This window comes from Silurus aristotelis (assembly GCF_946808225.1).
Source record: "Silurus aristotelis genome assembly, chromosome: 21".
Classification (NCBI taxonomy): domain Eukaryota; kingdom Metazoa; phylum Chordata; class Actinopteri; order Siluriformes; family Siluridae; genus Silurus; species Silurus aristotelis.
Genome location: NC_139594.1, coordinates 14944340 through 14972202, shown reverse-complemented (window position 1 = coordinate 14972202; position 27863 = coordinate 14944340). Strand labels below are relative to the sequence as shown.

The 27863-nt window shown below is 39.6% G+C and overlaps 1 protein-coding gene across 3 annotated transcripts in view; it reads left to right on the top strand.

Moving 5' to 3' along the window:
- Nucleotides 1-6951: 6951 nt before the first annotated feature.
- atxn1a (ataxin 1a) overlaps nt 6952-27863 on the top strand; it is a 111969-nt gene continuing 91057 nt past the window's right edge. For 2 of the 3 annotated variants that reach the window (XM_083523604.1, XM_083523605.1), the window contains exon 1: nt 6952-7292. The gene's annotated coding sequence lies outside the window, so the exon portion shown is untranslated. Of the gene's footprint in view, nt 7293-16202; nt 16418-27863 lie in introns of those variants that run through there. The other variant, XM_083523602.1, reaches the window with a different exon arrangement.

Here is a 27863-nt window from a genome sequence, read left to right as displayed (position 1 = left end):
TAAGAAGAATAAATCAGTTCTGTACATGGCATTAATGGAAAATATGTAACTCTGCTTCAAGTCTGAATCACAGAATAGAATACAATATATCCCTATTGTTGATTCTGTTCCCACACCAGAAAAGACCAGTGTGTTTTATTTTTTACTCTATTATCTAAATAAAACCACTACAGCTTGAGTTCCCCTCATTCAGTCCTCCACATCATCTCAACCTTTGAACTACATTGATTCAGATCCATGCTTAGTGCTGTTTGCTCGTGCAGCTGAGAAAGCTGAAGCCCGTTTACTTCATCAGCTGCCTCTGCTTCGTTTATCAATAATTCAGTTGTCCCCTATGTGACCACTTATTCACAGGCAAACAGCGTAGGAGGCAGTGTTTCCTCACATAGTCTCTCTTTCTTTCTCTCCTGTCAATATTTAACCAACACGTTTCATCAGACACCAGAACTGGACAAATCCCATGTAAAGGACCTGAGAAGAGATAGTAAGGGCTTTATGTGGCAATTCACTGCATACAGACAGCATACAGGTTAGTTTTTTACAATAAGAACTCTACCAATACTGAATTAGCAATATATACTGTATATATATTCATCTGGAGCAGTTTAGAATCAATATTTGTCTAATAACATGACAAAAACATAAAAATGTAAATAAAATACAAACTATTAACGAGAGGTGCAGACTCATTTGTGCTGCCCCTCAGAGGCTGTAATCCAGTGGTACCGCTCATATTCACTGGTCTGGAAGTGGTGAACAAACCCTTTCCCGAGCTGAGACACGCTAGCTAGCTTCGGGTTTGGCTGACCTCTCATCACAATCTCTAGTTTGTCTTGTAAATGTATTTTTAAGAATGTCCGAGACCAAATCAATTTCTCTTTCTCCGTCAGCCATTGTGGGAATAAAAAAGTCTAACTCTAACATGTTTTGCTAGTTGAACTTGGTTGTAACAGTTTCCCTCTGACCATCCAATCAGAGGACTAAAAAATGCTAACGCTATTCTGGGTCGAATTTGTGGCGAATTTGAAATCTGATTGGTTAAAGAGACACATTGCTAATATAGACTAAGGCACATAGGCCATCACTACTGAATCTAAAGGCCCTGGGCAGATTGGCAGCACATAGAGGGTGAAATCTGATTGGACAAAAAATCTAACATCCGCATACACGTACGGCCCACCACTGATATATATATATATATATATATATATATATAACAAAAAAGTGTGAAACAACTGAAAAATGTCATATTCTAGGTTCTTCAAAGTAGCCACCTTTTGCTTTGATTACTGCTTTGCACACTCTTGGCATTCTCTTGATGAGCTTCAAGAGGTAGTCACCTGAAATGGTCTTCCAACAGTCTTGAAGGAGTTCCCCGAGAGATGCACTTGTTGGCCCTTTTGCCTTCACTCTGCGGTCCAGCTCACCCCTAAACAATCTCGATTGGGTTCAGGTCCGGTGACTGTGGAAGCCAGGTCATCTGGCGCAGCACCCCATCACTCTCCTTCTTGGTCAAATAGCCCTTGATGCCTTCAGTGTGACTCTACAATTTTCATAGTCATGAAAATAAAGAAAACTCTTTGAATGAGAAGGTGTGTCCAAACTTTTGGTCTGTACTGTATATATATATATATATATATATATATATATATATATATATATATATATATATATATATATATATATATATATATATATATATATATAGGGAGCATGATGGGGAAGTGGTTAGCATGTTTCTCTTGCATCTCTGTAATTGAGGTTTCAAAAGTGGGTGTCAAGTTTGCATGATGTGCTCTAGGTGCATTTGGAGGTTTCTACCTGGTGCAATTTCCTCCACAAGTTCAATGACATGTTGTTGGCTGTTTGGCAATTCCAAATTGTGTGTAGTGTGTGTGTAGTGTGTGTGTGTGTGTGTGTGTGTGTGTGTGTGTGTGTGTGTGTGTGTGTGTGTGTGTGTGTAAGAGAGAGAAAGAAGAGAGAGAGAGAGAGAGAGAGAGAGAGAGAGAGAGAGAGAGAGAGAGAGAGAGAGAGAGAGATTGTGCTCCTGTAATGAGTTAACACACTGTTTAGGGGGTCCCGAGTGGCCCTGTGTAAGCCTTGTGAATGCTACTTCTACAGTACACCCAGTGCTAATATCCTCTAAAAGATACAACGGCAATTTCTATGGTCTAATCGTGCTTCTTAATTGTGTGTTTTAAGGTACAAATGCCCATCATTGTGAGCCTTGTGTTTATACTTTAAAACCCCAGTTTCCTTGTATATTGTACTCAAAAACTCAATAATGCTTTCCTGTAATTAGAGGCATCCATTAGCATCAGAGGAAAACCAATTTCACTTTTAGTCTACAGAAGAACTTTAGGTTTTGAAGGTACACTGAAGTCATCTCCCACTGAGTTGTAGTTAACCTAAAAAAAACACCACAGCCCAGATACATTTCTGTGTATGGACAAAGTGGAAATAATACAAAATTGGAAAGAAGATTAAAAATAATAGTGAAAAAATAGATTTCCTAGCATGAAATGTTTGATAAGATGTGTCTAATCTTTTTTTCTCCTCCTCAGTCTTGTTGACAGAGTTCTTATTATAAGAGCAGGATGAATTCTTTTTGATCTCCTGGATCATATATTATTCAGATGTTGTCACCTTCTTGCTCTAGTTAGCTTGGAGAAGAAATGATTTCTTCATTGCTCCACCTGTTCTAAAGGTTTCACAGCCGCTAATTAGCTAGGCTAAACTTCCTAAAGATCGCCTTATGTGAAGCAAGATTATAGCTAATCAGCCAGGGCCCAATGAGCAGATTAAATTGGGTGCTCTTAATACTGAGATTAGGGACTCTCTTTGCCAACTTTATCTCCCTTAGCATTAAAAAGATAATGGATTTCTGGAAAAGCTACTGACAGACTAGAAAAATCCTTCCCCTTATAATTAATTTATACCGTGTATCTTTAAACACACAGGATAATATGGTGTTCTTTTAACCGTAAAACTGAATACAGCAATTATACTTCTGTCTGATTCTGCTCTTTGTTTAGATAATGTAAAAAAGATTACTATATATTAAATTACCTATAAAACTAACGCAGATTTGTAGTGCAATCCATTATCTGTGTGTTTGGACAGTGGCAATATACTATATGGACAAAAGTATTGGGACATCTGACCTTTTCAGCCATATGTGCTTCTTTCCCAAACTGTTAATAAAATATACTTTGCTTACTTAAAAAACACTATTTGGGGTCCTGCTCTCTTGACAACATTCCCTAGATTGATACACTACATAGACAAATGTTTGTGGATACCTGACCAAAAGATTGGTATGTGCTTTTTGAACATCCTATTCCACATTTAGTCCTCATTTACAGTTATAATAACCACAACTCTTCTGGGAAGATGTTAGATTTTGGAGTGTGCTTGTAGCTCATTCATCTGTAAGGGTGTTAGTAAAGTCAGGTACGGATGTAGGTGAGGTGAGGAGGCCTGGGGTGCAGTCAGCTTTCCAATTCATTCCAAAGATGTTCAATAGCTTTATAGCAGGCCACTCTTCTTTCTTCTTTTGGTTTGGGTCTTCTAGTTCAAGTGAGAGGGAAATGTAATTCTACCACATCCAAAGACATCCTATACAATTGTGTGTTCCAGGTTACGTATGTTACGTATAAGACGATGTATTAACAACGCTTTGAGAACGCTTCTTCATTGTAATATAGCTATATATAGCTATAAAAGCAGATGAAGTGCAGCCGGTGCTAGCTTCTAAAGGAGAAGGAAGTGCTCAGGGATGCCGGCAGTGTGGCCTGGAAATGCAGCATCTCGTTCCAGGGTTACATACGTAACCTGGAGACATTCCCTTTCAGGAACTCAAGCTGCATCAACAACGCTTTGGGAATGAGAGTCTAATACCGCCAGACTGACCAGTCCCTGCCTAGTGTGTAAGAGCACAGCTAGGTCGAAGGACATAAGGACCAGGAGTGGGACTGAGGTCACCTCCTCATGGAGAGAGCTTTGGATTGGAGAACTGGCTGCCCGAGATGCCCCCCACGTCTAGCTCTTGCAACAGCTTAGCCTGATACACCTGTAACACCACCATGGTATGCAGGCATGCAGCAGCTTGACCTGCCGAGGCGTAAGACCACCAGCATCGATGTGTCTAGCAGGGGCTTGGTGTGCAGTGCCGGGGTCTTGAGGGATGATGCGACACATGGGGAGATAGCTGGCTGGCGTCTCTTCAACCCAGGGCACGACCCATAACCATACTCTTTTAGTCCCACAACGTTGGAGTACAACGCAGATTTGGCACTGAAAAGGCGGGCCGAATGTAGCTAAGCCCAGCACCTGAACACCTCAAGCCACACCCAGGCTGTGTATCGCATCCCATAATACAGTGCCGGTGACGCCACGCTTTTCCATTGGACGGATTCAGAGCGTGGACAATGCAGAAAAGTATATGAAAAAAAATATGGCTAGAAAAGTCAGGTGTATCAATAATTTTGCCCATATAGTGTTTCTCACAGTTTCTCATAGATAGATAGATAGATAGATAGATAGATAGATAGATAGATAGATAGATAGATAGATAGATAGATAGATAGATAGATAGATAGATAGATAGATAGATAGATAGATAGATAGATAGATAGATAGATAGATAGATAAAGTGTTTGCAAGTAGGATTTTAATCTGAAAAAACACACATCCGCATTCCTACAGCAGCCTTATGGCCATATAATTTTTATTATGCACAAATAAATGTGCTGCAATTTTTATACGGTATTATTTTAATGTCCTAAAATATAAAATGTAAATGCTATACTTTATAACTATACTTAAAATAAATCTTTTCAACCAATAAAAATGTGATACTTCTTGTGTTACTGTGAAATAGTGATATGCACTGAATACCAGAGTAGAGACCCAGAATGCTGATGTAGAAGATGCCAAACCACTGTCAATATGCTATTCCACATGATCCTCCTGCCATGCTATGTGTCACTTCATGCTTTACTCTGCCTCAGCTTGTACACCCACTCATGCTGCACAAGTCATGTCACACAATATCCTGCCCAGTGCTCACAGTATGCACAGTGATATCTATACCGTACTTACAGGCCACGTGCAGCCGGATCTGCTGTACAATGTTATACAGCTCACTATGTGACATATAGGAAGCATCTACTCTTGACATTGATAAGATTGCATGCAAAATGGTATAACACATACCAGAATACCATGCGCTTGCCATGTCTATAAATAACACTGAAATAAATAAATGAACTCATTCATTATAAACAGAAGGTTTAATATGACCAGGAAGAAATTACAGTAAATAAAAGTGGTATATTGATTAGGATTTACTTAGTATGGAATGTGTCCAATTTATTATTATTATTATTATTATTATTATTATTATTATTATTATTATTATTATTATTCATTGTTTGGTTCAATTTTGGTACAGTTAGGGGGAAAAAATGCAAAACATAAAACTGCTTGTTGTTTTTTTTTATTAACGCAGTTTATTATTATTAATATTTGTGATCATCAACATTTGAACAGTTTACATTTTTCAAAAAAATTTAAATAAAATGCCTGCTTGGTTAAATAATATTTTAATTACATTATATCATTATTATTATTTATAATATTATTCAATAAAATTATTATTATTAATGAAAAATGTAATTAAATAGTTTACATTTGTTATACCGCATTTATGAACATACCAAGGTTTAGTAAAGTTCATCTACTTTACTGGAAAGACATTTTTCTATTAAAATCTCTCATCAATACATTTTATAAATACATTCGGACTTTGTGGTGTAGTGCAGCTCTTTCAGGCCTTTGCAGCAATGATTTATTTGTCCAGTAGATGGCGTGACACTTCGGGTGAACTGTAAAATGCATTCATGAGTACCCTGGCTGAGTTGCTCTTCACAGAGCTTTACACCTCGGTTATAGCAAACACAATGATGTACAGAGGAAGCAACGAGCTTCTGTGTGTGCAGGATGAACATGCGAAGCATGAAGTGTGTGTGTCGTTGAAGGTTGTGTGTTTAGTGTGATCACCTGGAAGTCTGACATGCTCACGTATAAAGGAATGTATTTTATTCCCTTTCTGTGTGTTTGTGTTTGTGTGTGTGTGTGTGTGTGTGTGTGTGTGTGTGTGTGTGTGTGTGAGAGAGAGAGAGAGAGAGAGAGAGAGAGAGAGAATGTCAGAAATGCTACTACCTGACTACGTTTCATTTTCGTGTTATATCATGCGCATTGTCACATGATTACGTGGTTATTTGGTTTCTTCACAAATACAGAAGCATAAATAACAAACGCTCACTCATTTTCTCATTTTTTATGCATGCTTTCGTTCTCTCTGGAGTGTTTTGACTCAACCTTGTCTGTGCAAAACGGATAGAAAGAGTCTCTAAAATAAATAACATCAGCAAGTTTTGTTATCATAAATCACCTGGAATCTTTTAACTTAGGTTGTTTGAAAGGATACAGGTGTAGCACTAGGCCTTTAAACAGGGGTGTGACAGCTGGTGCTCTTGAAGCCTTGCCACCTAAGATGCCTGGTGTACTCCCAACCTATTAATAAGGACTTTATGAATCATAGCTGGTGTATTTACATTATTATACATATGATAAACACTTTGTGCAAATTCGTCTTCTCATCAAATAACTAGGTACCAGCTCTTAGTGAGCTCTTACCCTCCCTTTAGGCCTGACTTGAAGAGACTTATAATAAACACGGGTGTATAAAAGCTGTAAATCTCTGTACACAGACACAATCAGCACTTAGTGCATGTCTATGCTGTACTCTACTACCTCACTGCAGGAGGACACGCACCAATTAGTCTATTTAAAGGCTGTTATTACCCTGTAACACATTTCTCTAAAGGTCTTCAATGATAGTTTCATGAAGGTGCCAAAGTCATAAAGAGGTCCTCTGTTTTTTTTTTTTTTAATGGAATGAAACAGCCTGGTCTGAGGATAAGCTGACAGGACTGGCCAAGTGCTCCATATTTGGGTTACACACTCACACACATACATTCACACACACGCGCGCGCGCGCACGCACGCACACACACACGTACGCACGCCTTTACACACATACGCACGCACGCACACACACACACACACACACACACGCGGGAGGTGGGAACACAGAGGGAGAAAGAGAGATTAGCTCGGCTGCAGCAGACGCTGTCGTGCTAGAGGAGGCGAAGCGGGCACAGGGAGCGGGGAGCCGGCATCAGCAGCGCGGACAGCCGCTCACTTCCGTGCACATCCGGCGCACAGTAAGTCCGGTTTTTGCCCAACACACACACACACACACACACACACACACACACACACACACACACACACACACACACACACACACACATATATATATATATATATATATATAGCCGGTTTATATATGGGGAGGTGAATACTGTGTCCCGAGCGTAAAGGGCGCATCAGACCGGGTGACATTCATTTCTAATAGAAAGCTAGAGAAACAGTTTCAGAGCGCTTGCATTACTTTGTCATTCAATTAAAACATTTCGATGTGAACTAGAAGAGTATCCGACAGTGCAGTCTATTCCGTGGACCACCGTTATAGGGGGAGAAAAGTGTTTATTGGGCAGACAGAGCGAGACCGAGTGACAGTAAGAGACTTGAAGCGGAGGACTCGGAGCTGGAAGCCGGGCAGGGAGCGCTCATGCCGGGTCTGAGTTTAAAGCGAGAGCGCTGGAAAACTGCGCCACTCATCTGCCACACACACACACACACACACACACACACACGTATATACTTATGCACGCACACACACAAACACACTTCTGTACACTACTGTTCCGTAACCCAGTTGTACAACGTCAGGGTTTCGACGTGGCTTTTTTTGCACTTTTTTTTGGTCTGTACGCGTGTGAAAGCACAATCGCGGAAGTTGTAAGCTACACACACGCGCGCGCTTACACACACACACACACACACACACACACACACACACACAGAGAGAGACATACTCGCACGGTTCAGTGACACGATCGCAAAGAGCACCCAGTCACATTTCCATCAGTTATGCACGCGCAATGGGTGCACTGGGTTAAGTGTGTGTGCGTGCGCGTGCGTGGTTCGCTTCATTAAGGTTTGTTCCCGTGGTGCACATCGGGTCCAGTTATATAACAGGCTGCTGGGATCCCTGATACCGCTGACAGACACCCCCTCCCTCCCTCCCTCCCTTCATCTCTCTCTCACTTTGTTTACATTTACATAACTCGTACCATGTGCATTACATAAAAGAGTGCATTATAAAGGTTGTTGCAGAAACATCATCTAACGCATTTGTTTTATTATTTTGTCCCTGACTGTTGAGGTGTGTGTGCGTGTGTGTGTGCGTGTGTGTGTTATGACATGCAGCCATTAGCTGCCCATAAGTTTTGCCAACTAGAGCAGAAAAGAAAGCCTCCAGAGACTCCTGCGGAGGCGGTGGAGCATCTGTAGCAACCAGCAGGATCTGTTGCTAATACAGACACCATATATATTGCACCAGTTTGTAAATCATCTATCTATCTATCTATCTATCTATCTATCTATCTATCTATCTATCTATCTATCTATCTATCTATCTATCTATCTATCTATCTATCTACATAATAGTTGCACTATGCAAACGAAGTATGTAACCAATCAGTCTTATTTTTTTCTGAATAGTTCCCCAGGAATCTCTAATGGGGAAACCCTTCCCTTAAGTTCACTGGGGGAAATCACAGGTTTCTGAGTGCTGTAAAATCTTTTCAGGGGAAAGTAGTCAGCGCTGGTCTGAAAAAGCTCTGCTATGTTCCAGATGAGGTCACTAAATAATTTGCCTGTTGTTCAATTGATTACAGTTATCTTATATAATTATCTTATATAATTATTTATCATGAAGGATTGAGAAACTTCCAATAGATTTAGAGCTTTTTCAGACTAGGAAAAATATTATTATTATTAATATATTATTAATAATAACATCTATTAATTTCTTATAGAAAGAAGTAGAGTCAAATGGATTGTTCTATTAATAATAAAAACAACAAGGAAAAACAAGAATAAGATGTAGGAAGTCATTGACATGTGGATGTGGAGGAAAACGGAAACTTAGTAGTAATTGTAAATAAAAGGATAAATTTGTGTGAGGGATTAGGGATTTATCATTGGGGACAATGTTAGTTTTGTGTAATTAATGATTCTGTCTGGCCTAAGCAGAAATAAAAATAAATTATTATTATTATTATTATTATTATTAATAATAATAATAATAATAATAATAATAATAATAATAATAATCTGTCAGATTAACCATTTGATAGATACATCCACTCACTAGATACATATCCACTAACTAGATACACCCATTTATACAGTATATTAATTCACTAGATACAGCAACTCGCACTTGATACATCCACCCGTTGCATTCATTAACTAGATACATCCGTTCACTAGATACATACGTTCACTAGATACATCAACTCACTAGATACATCCCTTAACTAGATACATTCAGTAACTAGATACATCAATTTACTAGATACATCCACTCACTAGATACATCATTTCACTAGATATATCAATTCACTAGATACATCAAATTACTAGATACAGCCACTAACTAGATACATCCGTTCACTATATACATTATTTCACTAGATACATCAACTCACTAGATACATCCCATAACTAGATACATTCAGTAACTAGATACATCCATTTACTAGATACATCCACTCACTAGATACATCTGTTCACTAGATACATCATTTCACTAGATACATCAAATTACTAGATACATCCTCTAACTAGATACATCTGTTCACTAGATACATCTACTAACTAGATACATTCAGTAACTAGATACATCAATTTACTAGATACATCCACTCACTAGATACATAATTTTACTAGATACATCAACTCAGTAGATACATCCCCTAACTAGATACATTCAGTAACTAGATATATCTATTCACTAGATACATCCACTAACTACATACATCCATTCACTAGATACATACACTAACAACATACATTCACTTGCTAGATACATCAGCTCACTAGATATACTGTATATCCACTAACTAAATACATCCACTAACTAGATACATAATTTTACTAGCTACATCCACTAACTAGATACATTTACTAACTAGATATATATCCACTCACTAGATACATTCAGTAATCTCTACGACCTTCTGCACTTTATTTTTTACCTCACACATTCACAGAATGGTTGTAGAGTATATAACAGGACAATATGAATGTTTTGTTACATTTTGCAGGTTTAAATGTCGATGGGAACTAATTTTAGGTAGGAACTAAAGTTGGACAACACATGCCACAGAATTTCTCAGATGGATCTTTTGAGCTAATGCTAGATGTACACAGAAAACGATTGGCCCTTTGTTGCTTTGTTGCTTCCTCTAATTACAAATCTTTTTAAAAAGCGAAACTTGTTAACTGTCCATAGCATCTTTAAAGAAACAATTTAATAGTACACTTTTGGGATCAGATTAAACGTATTTATTTTCATGGCTAAGTTAGGCAGGAGTCTACATTTTGAATTGCATGAAATAGACATTTTGTGACACGATTTTTGGAATGGCGGTTGATATATAAACATGAAATAACAATCTACTTTTGTCTGACATTGTAATTTGACTAGACTGTAAGGCTTCACTGGATATTGTGGGTTAATATTATTGTTTCCTGCCTGTGTGTCCATGGGGACCATCAAAAATCCGAAGACGTGCCAAACAGACATTGCATTCTAATGAAAGACTTTACTGATATGGGTTTATATGACCTGGGACGTGATCGAACAAGGTTATGAAATTGTTAGTTTGGATTTTAGGTTGATTTTAAGCTTATCCTAATGGTATTGCATTGAAAAATTTCAAAACAATTGAGATTTATGCACATTTGTGGAGTGTATTCACATGAGACAAATAAACTGAAATAATTACCCAAGTAACGCCATTCATTACCAGATATTAAATATTGTGCAGCATTTGCAATTTATATATTTAGTATTTAACGTGTTTTTTTCCCATATTGCTAATAAAAAAAAAAGTAGAGTGTTTGCAAAAATATTTATGATTGCTAAGGGCATATTGTTGTGCTTTCTGTTTGCAAACCTTCTATGTTGCGTAATATTCCGATCTGAGTCTGGTTTTAGAATTTAAAGATTATTTTATAGTTGTTTAAAAGGGTTGTGTGTTGTGTGTTCTAAGGAGCTGGGAGCACAACTGTCCTCTGCACTGCTTACGTTTAATTGTTAATGAGTTGTAATGAAGACACAGTGTGTGGTCTAATCAAGAGTGCTCTTGTGTGTCAGTTTATTTGTCTTGAGTTACAACACAGAGACACACACGGACAGACATACATTGCTACTGATTCCTTAGTGCCCGTTCATGTCAGTGTTGCTTTTTTTTTTTTTTTGCATCTGCACTTTTAAGGGCACTAAAAGTGTTCTAACAGGCTTGGTGTGCTGAACCATGCAGAGCGAGTGACAGGTGGAGGCAAGGCTAACCTTTCATACTCGAGTGCCAGTGAAATACGGAGGGACACACCTCTACCTGCAGATAGTGCTTACATAAGGCCGCAGTGATTGACGGGGACAAGTTCAGCCAATGTCCAAAGAGAGCCAGCTGAACCAGAAATTTGTTTACATATCAGAGGGGAGGGACGAACAGCAACCTGGCTTCACCTATGTTTCTGAGAACACACTGTAAAATGAGGCCTATCCAGACAAGCTCTCAGCATACACTCCCTCACAGGTTCGCATGCAAAAGCTGAGTATGCCAAAGACAAGCCATGCTGTTTGTCTCTAAAGACACTAAAATTTTTTAATGGCTGTATTAGCGGAACACTTAACTTTACAGACACACTGATCATTGTATATGTGATGCTTAGTACTTAGCAAGCATTCTATGGCCATAATAGACCCCTTTGTGACAATGTCACCACTGTTCCTGAGTGACTTTTATGTAGATCCTTTTTGAGCATGCACACTTGCACACTTTTGAAGCAGAAAATATACTTCTAAGTGACCCTATCTGTACTCTATCTCTATTCGTTGTCCAGCACTGCAAAGTCTTCAGGATTTCAAGGTGGCATCCAACCAATATGTCTTTGATTGATGAACAGCTGTGCGATTTTCCACAATATAAAGTACCTAGCTATCTTAGGTGCCTAAAAAAAATTTTGAAACTAGATGAAGCCACAGTTATTCATGGCTGGGAGTTCAAGAGAGTGAAATCGACAATGCTATCTGGGTGTAAGGGATGGCATACTTGTTTTCTTTTTTCTGCTATTCTGCCATGAAGCATGAAAAAGATTTTGTAACTGGCTTTCCAATTGTCCTGGCTAAAACCAAATTAGGGGGAAATCCATGTACACCAAACAGCCATAACAATATTACATTATACCTAGGGCTCCTGCTATCATCGATTTGTGTATTAATTGAGTATTCTACCGATTGATGAATTGGGTAATCAGATAATAAATTTTTTTTAATAATTGTATTTTTGTACTCTAATTAGTCTATTTACTCGAAAAATCATTTGAAAAACATTGTCCCCTTATGGCCCCCAACTGCTTTTAGAGTGTCTTCAGCTGTGGACTTGGAAATAGTGGTCTTGTTTTTTGAAAGCTTCTGAGTTCCCCAGACAATGTTTGAGCAATCTTTTCCTTGCTGAATCTTTGAGCAAGATTCCTAATTGCTCCTCTCACCTTTTTTATAAGTGATGTTGCTTAAAGGTATCTGCCAGATAAGTAAATGTACCTTGCTCTTTTACATACATTACTTTACACATAAAAGATCAAGGAAACTTGTCACAGCGACAAAGTATAAGCAGAGGAAAGAAAGCTAGCCAGATAGCATTGAAGTAAAACGATGCAGGTTCCAGCCCTTCCCAGCCAACCCTCTTTCATGCTAGCTTTATTCATCTGCTCCCCTTCACGGGTGAAGTACACTGACGCAAGCCACTATTGTAGTACAGCACCGACGAAAGGTTTTTGATGTCAAGATAAAAAACATTCCTTTCTCCAGTGAGTGGATGTTGGCATGCAGGCATTTCTTTTTCCTTTCAAACTCCCAGTTGTGACTTTGCACACGGATTCCATTTGTGCTTTCAAGTTGCAATTTGAATGTAGTAACATGCATGAGAGGAAAGTGGAGGTCAAGGAGTTAAGCTGCATATATCAAGAACATGAGAGCAATGTCAGTACTCCAGACCGTAAATCTTAAAAGAGAAAAGTTGTGTAAAGGAATACCTTCCCCTCCTCATGTGACATTCTTTCATTTAGAACAAGGGTTATGGTGCATATTAAGCATTTTTGAGGAACACAAGATGGAATACACACTGGTTAAAGTGAAAACTGGTCAAAAAACATTTTGTCCTCAATGTTGATGTGTTAGAAGCAGGAAAAATGGGCAAATGTAAGGATGTGAGTGAGTTTGACAAGGGCCAAATTGTGATGGCTAAACAACTGGGTCAGAGCATCTCCAAAACTGCAATTCTTGTTGAGTATTTCTGGTCTGCAGTGGTCAGTATCTTTCAAAAGTGGTCCAAGAAAGGAAAAGTGGTGAACCGGTGACAGGGTCATGGGCTGATGGTCATAATGTTATGCCTGAACGGTGGCCATAAGGTTATGCCTGGTCGGTATATATTTTTTTCACCAGTCACTATAATAAACTTTAAAATGTCCTACATTAGTGAGTAGTGCTGATGATTCAGTGAAATTAATGACTTATATCTTGAATAGTTGATTGCACTTTTGTTTGTTTGCTCCAGTATTGGAACCTAACACGTGCCAATTTGCAAATCTGCGTGAAATGAAAATTATGTACAAAATTGCGCAAATGATTTGTGGTTTGTCAGGAATGTGAAAGAAAATTTATGATTATGAGCCTCTTCGCCAAAACAAACCCAAAATCGGTCCTGGGTGCGGACTTAATCATTCTGGCCAAGCTTAAAAACCACTAATAAAAAGCATAAATTACTGTACGTTCTGAATACCCCCCTTCCCCTCCTCTCCTCACTCCTCCATGTTGTTTTCACATTTTTCTTGCTGTGCTGATTTACAAAACAACTCGAGTTATAAGAATTGCTACTACACTGTTGTAGCTGTATGCAAAACTAGGCTTGAATGCTTTTCTTTAGTATGTGTTAATCCATATCACTCTGCTCTTAATCTTCACTGTTGGTCTTTATTCCTATTCAATACAATTCACTTTATAGTGGAATGGAACAGAGGAAGTCTCCCAGCAACCCTGGAGACTGTGTGTAATGAGGAACTTAGCAGAAAAACATGACTGAAAACAGTCTGCTATTCTTAGCCGGCTTACCATCAGTCTCGTGTTTCACTTGCTCGGTCGAACAATTCTTGTAGTATGACCAAATTACTCCCTTGTCACTATCTCTGTTCCTTCCTCAACCACAAGCCAGAGTTGTGCACAATACGGTGCATATACGGGCACCCTACACGAGGGGCTGAACGTAAACTTACAGACCAGCCGAAAAGAGAATGCTCGCACATTCCGATGCAATTATTGCCCCTGAAGCAGAATCCTTTCAGCTGAACATATGTATTGGTATAATTAATACCAGTAGTATTTATAGTGAATACAATAGTGAAGTGTGTTTATTTCGAAAGGCATTAATCAGGGATTAATGGATTATGGAATGAATGAAGGCATGAATGAGTATGTGATGACTTAACTAATTAGAAAATACTCCTACTACTGTCTAAATTGATGGCAAGTACCAAACCATAAAAAAACAATACTGTACAATGATGGCATTCCTTGATTTCTTTCCTACCAGAAATACTAAATAAAATATAATTCTGCTAGTTTTTAAGTATTTCCTAGAAACAAACAGTTTACAGAACAGAAATAGTTGATGTGTGGGTGCAGCAGGTGGTGGGATTCAAGAACATGTAGCAAGCTGCAATTGCAACATCATGGTACCAAGAAATATATAAAGATGGTCCCTGAGTTATGATGGTTCGACTTGTGATTTTTCGATCTTACGATGACAATAGCGATATGGCAAAATTGTAAAGATATTTCAAGTGTTGCGTGGCAGGCAAACAAAGCAGCATGTGCTCCGTCCTTCACTTGTAAACCGGCGCTCCTCCATGCTCCTGCTGCCACATACATAAATTGTATATACTGTATAGTTTATACAATATGGTAGTGTAAATTGCTGTTTTGCTAAATTATGTACTTTAGTATGTTAAATTTGAACAATATACTACCCCATACTGATCACCATTTTTAAAGACTCCTGGGTAGGCCAGGCCATGTCCTGACTTGACAACATTAATTGATGAAGTTATTATCTTCATAAATGTGAATATTCAGATAAAGGTTAATTATTAAACAGGGAAGAGAGTTAGCATCTCTATTGTCAACCATTGAACATCAGTGTCTGCAGACCATATTTACTTTTGCTTTAAGAACTCTACCCTTGAGAGTTAAATGTCCTGACCATTACTTTCCACCCCCTGCTAACTTCACATTATAGATTACTTATGAGGACCGGATTACTAGCTTCTGGAACCGCTGAGTGATGGAGTTAAACCAGTGTCTTATTACAGGGATAAGAAGATGTAAAGCTCTTGATGGAGGACACTCATGATGGGCAAGGGTGCCCAGAAAGCCAGTGTCGAGCAGCTTTTACTACTGTATGTTTGGTGACACAAGCAGCAAGTGCGTCCAGTATGAAGGAGGATATGCATCGAGAAAGGAATTCAATAACAGGAAAGCAGCACTGATAGAAACAATCTGTGGAATAGCGAAACCCACCCTTACAACTGTTATTTTTGGCTTGCTATAACCATTCCTTATTTTGCATGCTTTCTTAGTCTTGTGACATGCACTGGCTAGCAACTAATTCACCCCAAGGTGTTTGGACTCTTTTAATAACAGGAGCATGATGTGGACTTTTACTATAGGCGGTCCTACTCACGAATACACTGCTGCAAAGCAATTTCCTGGAATTAAAGCCGGGACGTTGGGTAAAGTAGTAAAGAGATGACAAGCTGATGTATTGCATGCAGAGATAAGACTTGATCTACAACACTAGCCATTTCTGTTCCATTTCCCCTCTTGGGTCAAGTCATGTGGATAGTGAGAGTATGTGTTGTGTGTGTGTGTGTGTGTGTGTGTGTGTGTGTGTGTGTGTGTGTGTGTGTGTGTGTGTGTGTGTGTTTAGAAAGAGAGACACTGTCTCCACCTCTGCTGTTCCCCACGTGTCATCTCAATGTACAGTGTGTAGGGGAAGCAGCCAAAGCAGCATTCCTGCCTTCCACATCTCTGGGGAGTTTCTTCTTTTTTTTTTCCATCAGCCTTTCCATGCAGGCCTGTGCTGTCAAGGCGAAGGTACCTAAAAATCAACCTTCACACATTTCTGGAGTTCTCTATGATTATGCAGGCATTATATAATGCTTACTTTGGTAAGGCATCTGGTCAGTTCTTCTAAGCCATTTTACGAGAAAGTGCTCCAGAAATGCGTTCCAGAAATGTTTATTTTTTTAATATATATATCTTCGAAAGAGTTGAAGCTCTGGCAGTGATAAACGTTATTTGTTGGTAAATAGCATGCAGAGAGTCCACAGTGGTGAGTGTGTAGAAGCAGCGCTCAGAAGAAGAGGCAGGTTGAATGAGCAGCAGGAAGTGGACTGATGAGGCCTGACACAGATAAATGAGGCTAATCTTTAGACCACATCATGATGCTCTATTCTAGGCATGAAAAGACAGTGACTGTGGGAGAGTAAAACTGAGAGAGAGAGAGAGAGAGAGAGAGAGAGAGAGAGAGAGAAAGAGAGAGAGAGAGAGAGAGAGAGAGAGAGAGAGAGAGAGAGAGAGACTATGTAACCAGTATGCTGATTTTTATCAACAAATTCAATTATGTTAAACATCCAGTGATATGTGACATTTACTGTAAGTATGTGAATATTTGGAGGGAAGTCTGGATGGATAGTAGGGTTATAGGAAGGAAGAATGGATAAATAACAGGACAGAAGGATTGAATAGTAGCAAATTGGTAGATATAGGGAATGATGGATGGAAGGGAGGAAGATTAGATGGATAGTTAGATGGTATAGTTCCATAAAAAGAAATAATGGTAGATAGAAGGAAGGTAGGGTGGATGAATAGATGCGAGAAAGTGAGGAAAGTATTGTTGGATGGAAGGAACCCAGTGATGGGTAGGTAAAAAGAAAGGCAGAACAGAAGGCAGATATCGCGTAGGAACATATAGGAAGATTGATATGTTAAAATAATTAAGGGGAAGCGATTAATACATAGAAATTAGAACATTATGGGTAGAGCAAAAGATGGGATAAATAGAACTAATTAAAAAGGTAGAATCGAGTTTGGATGGAGTTGATGTACAAGGTACAATTGTACGAGGTACAAATCTAGGGATGATGGAAACAAAGAAAGTGGATTAAATAAATAGAGTATAGAGATAAAGATAGGATTGGTAAATGAAGGATAGGATTAAATATAGGGTGGGATGGAGTAAATAAATATGGAGTGTTGGAATGAAGATAGCATGAATGGATGGAGGATTGGTAATGAAGATACGGTGGATGATGGAGGATTAGAATAAAGATAAGATGGATGGATGGAGGAATTGTACTGAAGATCGCATGGATGGATGTAGTGTTGATAATAAAGATAGCATAGATGGTTGAATAATTGGTAGTGAAGATATCATGGATGGATGGAGAATTGGATTAAAGATATGGTTGATGGATGGAGTTTTGGTAATGAAGATCTGGTGTATAGAAAGAGGATTGGAATAAAGAAATGGTGAATGGATGGAGTATTGGTAATGAAAATATGGTGGATGGATGACAGATAGGAATGAAGATGCAGTAAACGAATCTATAGGTACTGTATATGGATATAGGAAAGAATTTAGGGACCCCAAATAAAGAAAATTATACATATAACCCTGAAAGAGATGGATGGATAAATGGATTGAGGAATCTAATGTTTGATTCCCTTTTAAAGAAATTTGCTTGTCTGTAAATAAATAACTCCTGCTTTCAGGCAATTGCAATACTAGTTGTACATACTGACTTATTAGATATTAAAAATCTCTCGATAATCTCTAAATAATAGATTGAAAGATTTGATTTTGTATGATAATCTACTTCTGTACAAGTTCACAGCATGAAGGTCTCTTGCACAAAGACTGCTCACATTTATTCACACCTGACCTTGACAGGGCTAGACAGAATGGTGTGGAGAGTCTCTTTTTCTGAGCCGATCTGGCTGAAGTAGCCACACACACAGACACACACACATTTATAGACATGTGTACTGTAAACCTAAGGAAAACAAATATGCGATAAACCATCTGCTGTGTTGGCATAGACGACCACTGACTCGTCAGGTTTGATTCTGTGCATAATGGAAATCCATATTGAGTAAAGTAAAATAAAATCCCTGCTCTTTCATGAGAGCTGCACACTGGATTATTTTAGCACTTGCTAGTTAAACTGGAGAGGGCTGTGATTGTGCTGAAGAGATCTGAAGACTTGATGGGCCAGAAGAAGAAGAAATGGCTGCTGATTTGGTGCTGGGTGATTTGTGGTGATACTTGTGTGCTTCTAAGGGACAAAACTATGAAAGCGACAGCGTCAGCATTTCGTATTCTTTTTAGATCATTCAGTCTTCTGATTTCGGCCATCTGTTTTTCTCATTTAGAGAGGACAACAAGATTAGCTATGATGAATGAAAGCAATCTGTGTCCATGCTATATACAGTATCTAGCAAAAGTGAGTACACCCCTCACGCTTAAGTATAACTTCTCAAGGGACAATACTATTTATATATTTATATATAACTTGGATATAATTTAGTCATTCTGCAGCTTGTATAGCAGTACAGATTTACTGTCCTGAAAATATCTCAACATACAGCCTTATTGTCCAAATTGCTGTCAACAAAAGTGAGTATAACATGTCAAAACTGTGTCCAAACTATCAATATTTTTTGTGAGCACATTGTTACCAAGCACTGCATTAATCTTCCTGAGCATGAAATTCACCAGAGCTGCACATGTTGTAGCTGGGATCCTCTTCCACTCCTCCATAATGACATCACAGAGCTGCTGGATGTTAGACACATGGCACTTCTTCACCTTCTGCTTGAGGATGCCCCACAGGTGCTCAAAAGGGGTTCAGGTCTGGAGACATTCTTGGCCACTCCATCACCATTCACCTTCAGCTTCCTCAGCAAGGCTGTTGTCATCTTGATGGTGTGTTTTCGTCATCATTATGCTGGAAAACTGCCGTTCGACTCGGTTCCTGACGGAAGGGCATCATGTTCTGCTTCAGAATGTCACAGTACATGTTGGAATCCATGTTTTCCTCAATGAACCGCAGCTCAGTAGCAGCAGCACTCATGCAGCCCCAGACCATGATGCTACCACCACCATGCTTGATTGTAGGCAAGACACAATTTTCTTGATACACCTCACCAGAGCATCACCACAAGTTTGTCTTAGTCTCATCAGACCACAGGACATGGTTCCAGTAATTCATGCTCTTGGACAGGTTGTCTTCAGCAAACTATTTGCAGGCTTTGTGGTGATCCACCTTTAAAAGAGGCTTCCTTTTTGGACAATGGCCATGCGAACTGACTTGTTGCAGTGTAATGGAGTATAGTTTGAAGCAGCTTCTGCAACTGACTCACAGCACGAGGACTCAACTTTTTTGATGGACCCTTGCGAGGCCTGTTCCAAATAGAACCCGTCTTGGAAAACCTCTGTAATACCCTGGACACTGTACTGTTTCAGGGTGTTACAGATCTTCTTATAGCCTAGGCCATCATTGTGGTGGGCAACAATTCTAATTCTCAAATCCTCAGAGAGTTCTTTGCCATAAAGGTGCCATGTTGAACATCCAGTGGTGAGTATGAGAGAATTATGCTCAAAGCACGAGATTTTAACTGCTCTAATACAAGATACACAAATTTGTATGGTCCTTTCAAGCAGACAAAAACATGACAATGATGAATAGGACATGTGGCTTTGCCTGGTTAAATGATGTACAGCTGTTATCACTTAGGGTGTACTTACTTTTGTTGCCAGCTATTTTGACAATAATGGCTGTATGATGAGTTGCTTTCAGAGAACAGTAAATCTGTACTGCTATACAAGATGCACATTGACTACTCTAAAATATATCCGAGTTTCATTTCTATAGTACTGTCTCTTGAGACTACTTCTTCTTTAGGCTGCTCCCATTAGGGGTCGCCACAGAGGATCGTCTCCATACTACTCTGTCCTCTACATCTGCCTCTTTCAAACCAACTACCTGCATGTCTTTCCTCACAACATCCATAATCCTCTCTCATCCCTTTCTTTCTCCTCCTTCCTGGTGGCTTTATTCTCAGCATTCTCCTACCGATGTACCCCATGTCCCTCCTATGCACATGTCCAAATTATCTCAATCGTGGCTCTGTCACTGTGTCCCTTAAAACGTCCTACATGTGCGGTCCCTCTAATAAACTGCGGTTCTATTCCTGTCCATTGTCGTCACTCCCAACGAAAACCTCAACATCTTCAGCTCTGCTACCTCCAGCTCCACCTCCTGTCTTTTACTCAATGCCACTGTCTCTAATCCATACAACATTGCAGGTCTCACCACAGATAACCTTCTATTACAAATCACCCCTGTCACTCTTCTCCACCCACTCCACCCTGCCTGCACTCTTTTCTTTACTTCTCTAACACACTCTCCATTACTTTGCACTTCTCCGCACCACTCCACTGCCCTCCCTCTCATTCACACACATGTACTCTGTCTTACTCCTACTGTCTTTTATTCCCCTTCTCTCCAGCTTGTACCTCCACCTCTCCAGGCTCTTCTCAACCTGCTCCCGACTTTTACCACAAATCACAATACCATACCATATCATATCATTGCTCCATTCCTCAGGCACCCTCTTACCTTCCAAAATCTTGTTAAATAATCTTGTTAAAAACTCCACTGCCATCTCTCCTAAACATCTCCATGCTTCTACTGGTATGTATTTCTGATCCAAACGACTTTTCACTTTTCATCCCCTTAATAGCTGCTCCCACTTCCTCCTTACTAATACTATCCACTTCCTGCTTCACCATCTCTTCCAACCTTCTCTCTCTCTCTTTTATGTTCTTCATTCATCAGCTGCTCAAAATACTGACCCCCTGTCTGACCTCTTCCCTGAGTCTCACACTACAGTCTTCCTCCTTCAGTTTCCACAATCTTATTTTTTTAGTCCTCACTCCCCTCCTCTATTCTTCACCTCAAAAGCCATTCTATAGACCACCACCTGATGCTGTTTAGCTTCACTGTCCCATGCCAACACCTTACAGTCTCCATCAGGTTGCATCTTCTGCATAGAACATAATCCACCTGTGTGCACCTTCCTCCACTCCTATACATCACCCTATGGTCCTCCTTTTTCTTAAAATATGTGTTCACCACTAACATTTCTTTCGTTTTAGCTAAATCTACCACCACCTGCCCTTCCACATTCTTCTAAATGCACCTCCAAAGTTCCTAGCCTTACTCCCTTTCCACTTGGTCTCCCGAACACACAACATGTCAACCTTTCTCCGCTCCAACATTTAAAGTTTCCACCCTAACCTCCATTCCCCTACACTTCTCTTTTCCTTGCTGTCTCTGTAGACGTCTTTTCCTTCTCCTTCAATTGTCCCTTGAGACGATATACTAAAATGGTCGTGAGGGGTTTAAGTTCACATTTGTAAGATACTGTATCTGTCCTCTCAGTCTGGCGGATGCTAAAGTAGCTAGCTAACAAGTCTGGTTTACTGTTAGCTAGCTACTTTAGCGTCTGTCTGTCTGTCTGTCTGTCTGTCCGTACTTCCATTCATCCATCCATCTAGAGGCACACAACTATATAGGATCTCTTTGGATGTGGTATAATAAAAAATCTTTTGCTCACTTGAACTTGGAAACTCAAACTTGTTTCAACATGCCAATGCCCCTGTGCACAAAGCGAGCTCCATGAACATGTGGTTTACATGTTTTGGAGGGGAAAATCTTGAGTGGCCCGCTATAGACCTCTGATCTCAACCCTACTGAACACCTTTGGGATGAATTGGAAACTCTAAAAATTTTTTAAATGTCCACAAGCTATGATGTGATATTTATATATATGAGCTCTTTAATGTTGTATATATACACATATGTGGAACTATGCTCTGGAAGCAAGAAAAATCGTTAAAACAATTCAAGATTTCAATCCGATATTTGGTTTTATTTCGCAGTTAATAAAGTCAAAGAATTTCTATTTACTTTGGCAAAAAGCCAAACCGTCAGTATCAAGCAAGAAGATTGAGACGGTTACTATTGTAAGAAAGGGAAGGGGGTGGGATTTCATGGACGTGTCAGTTAATGTCACAAAAAACACATGCACAGGTGCGTCATTTGCAGGACTGTCACCAAAACTATATGCCGAGTATGGATATGGAACTATTTGGATTTTAAGCAACTAGTAAAATGGGGGGCATTCTTGCAAAACGCATAAAGGCGGGCATTTGATAATGACATTTTAGTGGAAAATTTTTGAAAATATGACTTCAAATAGAAATTACTTGGAAAACTTGGGATATTTTCAATCTAACTGAACCTAGTTTGTGAGATACATGTAATAAGAGTGAGCAGTATGGTGGAAATATCATATAATGTAATCTAATAGATGAAGCTTAAGGTTTGGTATCATGAGGTACTACTTTAATAACAGGGAAGGATGTACAGATGAAACCTGCAATACCCTTGTAACATTATGTAAATGTTAATAATAATTAGGTTTTATCTTTTCAGATAGCTCTAGTCGGTGAAAGCATTTGCCTGTCTGTATTTAGTACCGTTTGCTTTTGCAGAAATGGTATAGGCATAAGATGCGTTTGGGTAAGCAGGCATGCTAATATTCATACATGTCACAGATTTCTTTTAAAGCTGTCAGTTCTTTTCCTCCCCACACACAGTATCTATTAAATAGAACATCGGAGCAATATAGTCCCTTTTTTCCCATATTTTATAACACTCTGATAGAACAGCTCTCTGCATGTGTTGGCCTGGCTGCACTTTTCTTTTCTAAGAAAACAGATCAGAGTGACCCAGAGCCGAGCTGGAGAGAACAACGTCTGCTTACAGAAGTGCGCACTCCAGGGAACGGGCTTCTGTTCAGCGTTGTGGTCCAGGGGTCACAGATGGTTTGGGTACAATGGGAGGTCTGCTGTTCCGCATTGCTCTGCAGATTACATCAGAACGCACATGCCAGAGAGGGGCTGGAGGATCCTATTTTCCCTCTGGGGAAAACAATTCGATTTGCATGACGATATTTGCGTAAACGTATTTTTTACGCGTTGCACAGGATCGGCTAGCTTTTATTTCTGCGCGAGAACAGCATCGTCGTCTTGCGCACGCTTAGTGCTAAATAAATAATGGGCTACAGTGCGCTGCCGAGCGCAGAGTGTTGAGATATTTCCCTGAAGTGCTTTTTGCACCATTTTGAGAAAACTCCCCCACCAAAAAAACCCTAGAATACATTTTTTCTTTGGCTTTTTTTTTTTGCCTTTTTCACAAAAACGGGAGCAGAGGCTTCCAAACAAGAGTATATTAAACCTGACTAAGTGATACCTTCCAGATCTCCATGATTACTACTGAAAGAATTTGCTCATTTGCACCAAACTGCAAAGTGTGCTCTGGGTTTTTAAATCAGTTTGCCAAGTGGAACTCATGACCTCTTCATTAACAGTGGTGTTTCTTCAGCCTGTCTGCTGCTTCTAGGATAATTTAGCATCATGCTTTTTTTGGGGGGGTTCCTAAAAAAACTTTTTTCCCTCCCCTGGAGTTAATTTCCTGCTTTAGACTTTTTATTTATTTTATTGGAATGCTCAATGTTTGCTCTTTTCACAGTAAAGGTTGCCCGACCTCAGTTTTTTGTATTGACTGTCCACAAGCGCTGTGTCCAAATTACACTCCTTTTTTTCCCTCCCTTTTTTTCTGGGAATTATTCAGACAACAAGAGGACATTTTCCAGCAACTTTTTTGCCATTGGCTAATGCCTTCGGTTGTTCCAAGAGATGATGAAACGATGCCATGCTGCCGCGCACGTGAAAGCACGCCACACGCTTTCCTCACGCAACGCATTTTAATGGATTCGATTATTAAATTTGCTCACCTCTCACACAGCACTGTAATCATATTAGTTGCTTTGAGCAAGGGTCGGATTTGAAAGGTTTCTCCTTCCAAAAGGTCTTACTCTTAATGGTTTCTCCATTTAAAAGGTCTTGTTTACTTAAATCTTTTTTTTTCTTTATGGTCCTCATTTAGCTGATAAATCTACAGTAACTGATCGCTTGGCTAATGACTGGGCCGTTTAGAAAAAGCTGCAGATGCAGCTGGTGTTTGGCTGAGAAGAAACTCTAGTAGCTGTCGACGCATTTGCTAAAAGCACACTGCAATTCTCTCGCTGTTAATTAAAGGGCTTCAGATCTTTTTCTCAATTACGTATCAATTACCCCTGTGCTCTGTGCTCTGTAGCTCTGTGCAGCTCCGCAGGCCTGCCTGCTCTCTCCCTCTGTGAAACGACCTTTCTCTCTCTGTAGCTTTTAATAACAGAATCGAGCTGAGAAGGAAGCGGCGCTGGGGGTTGTGGGGAGTCCTGCTTGTTTTTTTTTTTCTCTACTTTTTTTTTACAACTGCAGGATTTTTTTTGTTGTTGAAATCTTGCTCTGTCCCACTTTTAAGCCTTTCATCCTTAAAATGGTTTCACAGCAAGCATGTGAGGACACGCTGCTTATTAAGAATCAGCCATTGTACATGATCAACTCTCCAGTATTACACTGTAGGGACAAAAGTTTGTGGACATTTGACCATGAGGTTCGTATGTGCTTTTTGAACATCCAATTTCACATTCGGTCCCCATTTGCTGATATATTAACCTCCACTCATCTAGAAAGATGTTCCACTAGATTTTGAGTGTAGGTTTGTTTGTTGAGGAGGCTTGGGGTGTTGCAATTCATTTCAAAGGTGTTTCGTGTAACAGCACAAAAGAGAGTCAGAGCACAAGGTCAGCAATGTTGCCGCATCCTGTAGCAGAGAGGGTTAGGGGCCTTGCTCAAGAGCCATAAGAGTGGCTGCTTGGAAATACCAGTGCCCTAACCACTGCGCTACCACCTCCCAGCAGGATTGAGATCAGAGCAGGCCACTCAAGATCTTCCACTGTAACCCATGTTAACCATATGTTCATGGAGCTGGTTTTGTGCACATTGGCATTGTCACGTTGGAACAGGTTTGGGTTTCCTAGTTCAAGAAAAGGGAAAATCTAATTCTACCGCATCCAAAGACATCTTTTACAATTGTGTGCCTCCAAATTTGTTAACATCTTGACTAAAGACCACAGATAGCTGGAAAATCAGGTTAATTACAAAGAACTTCTAGTTCTAATAATTATTTTTTGCCCAGTTTTCTTACATCGCTTTGCTGCTCTGCAGTGACCAGTTGATCATAAGAGCAAAGCAGCACCATGTGCAGAATATCAACGAATCCTTATAAAGTATTCACAATGTTTGGATGTTTCGAGTGATGAAACAAACGGATCGAAGACACTAAGTTATCGTTGCAACTAGTGGTCAGAAATAGGATCTGTACCAAGTACGATTCCCTCTGACCCAGGATTAGTGGACATGAGTTAATGACAGGGATGCCAGATTGATTATAATAAGCGTATTCGATAAATTAGCCTATTTTTTTTTTTTTTACATTCTTGCATGTTTTGACAGATTTGTATTTATTTCTAGAAAGAAACAAAATGATCTGGTAATAGACTTGTAGTAAAAGTGCCTAAAAACAGAAATGACTGTAAATTTGATTCAAAACAATAAAAAGTAAAATATTAGCTACATTTTCAGATATTTATTCTACGTTTTTTTTTCCCGGCTGTGATTCTGCACCATTAAAAAAAAGGTGACAGCGTTTTTGTTTTAAGTTGAACCGGGTTGTAATCATTTCCTTTAATTACGGGTCTATTTATTGTGAGAGGATCTTTATTTTATAAATAATAGCTTCACATGATGCTACAGCCTGTTAGAGAACAATTTTTTTGGGATCATCTTGTAAGGTGCGGCAAGTAATAATCTTTGAAGAACGCTGAAATCACACGGTCTATAATTAGCATTGTGCACATGTCGGCCTTACGCATTTCTCCACTAGTTTGTTTTACAGCCTTGATGTTTTGGCTGCGTTCCAGTAGACCTCACATCTCAGCAGATATAGTTAGGCTGGGTGTGCATTAAGTAATGGTATTGGTAGTGTGTGTGTGTGTGTGTGTGTGTGTGTGTGTGTGTGTGTGTGTGTGTGTGTGTGTGTGTGTGTGTGTGTGTGTGTGTGTGTGTGCGTGCATTTGTCACCTCAACCTTCATTACATAAGCAGGGTGGCCATATACAGGTCTCTGGCGAGCGGGGTGCGAAGGCTTTTTGACATGTCTCATATACAGTACATCACACACACACACACACACACACACACACACACACACACACACACACACACACACACACATAAACACACGCAGAGACAGGTGGAAAGGACATCCAAGGACGCACGCACTCTATAATTGTCCATTTCAGCATGATTTTCCTACGACTTGCACAGAATCACTGATTACACTCCAGAAGGAGGTAAAGAAGAATGAAGTGTGTTAACAAACAAGTTTTACTGCTGATGAAGGATCACAAGACACACCACATGCAGCACATCGCACACAATAAGGGAAAAAAAAAAAAACGAATAAAATAAAATCTTGCTGCTGTATGTGTTTAGCATCTGTAGATGTCACTGTGCTGTCTGGTGCCTGAATTAGTTGATATTTTGGCAGGTCACTTCTCTTTTCCTCTGTGTTTGTGTGTGTGTTGGTGTGTATGTGTGTGTGTGTGTGCTGTTTAAGTCTGCTGTTTTAATTCCAAATACTTAACCGCTTGTCTAATTGAATTCATGATACTGACCATTTCCCGTGACAGAAATAGAGAGTGTGATGCAGGAATGCATCGCTTTTTCTTTAAAATAGCTTCTTTTTTTTATTCTCACGTCCGTACGCACAAAAAAAACGGAAAATAGTATCGTTCTAGCTGTGTAGGAGGCAAGGCCTAGAAAGAGAAAAATGCCATTCAGTTAAGAAAGGGAAAAAAAGAAAGTGCAGAAGGTGCCCAACGTGATTCAGATCGAATGTATAGAGCATCTCTTTTGACAGGTTGTGATGGAGTAAGAGGGCGGAGGTACAAGAGTGTGAAAGCACATTATTTTTTGCTGCAGTTCTAATGCTTTGGTGAAAGCTTTAATCCAGTATTATACCTGCTGTGGATTTGAGTGTAGGATTACTTTGGTCTGTGTGTTGGGGTGGGGAATTGGCACTGGGCATAGTGTGATAAATAAAGCTTTCTGAATGGTGGGCAAGGTCCGTCTGTCTGCCTTTCTGTCTGTCTATCTTAACCCCGCCCCCACCCCCTCGGGGCCCAATAGTATCTGTCTGTCTGTCTGTCTGTCTGTCTGTCTGTCTGTCTGTCTGTCTGTCTGTCTGTCTTCTTGTCTGTCTTCTTGTCTGTCTTCTTGTCTGTCTGTCTGTGTAACTTCCTGTCTGTCTTTCTGCCTGTGTGTACCTTCATGACCGTTTGTCTGTGTACCTTTCTATCTGTTTTTTTGTCTGTCTGTCTGTCTGTCTGTCTGTCTGTCTGTCTGTCTGTCTGTCTGTCTGTCTGTCTGTCTGTCTGTCTGCTTGCCTGTCTGCTTGCCTGTC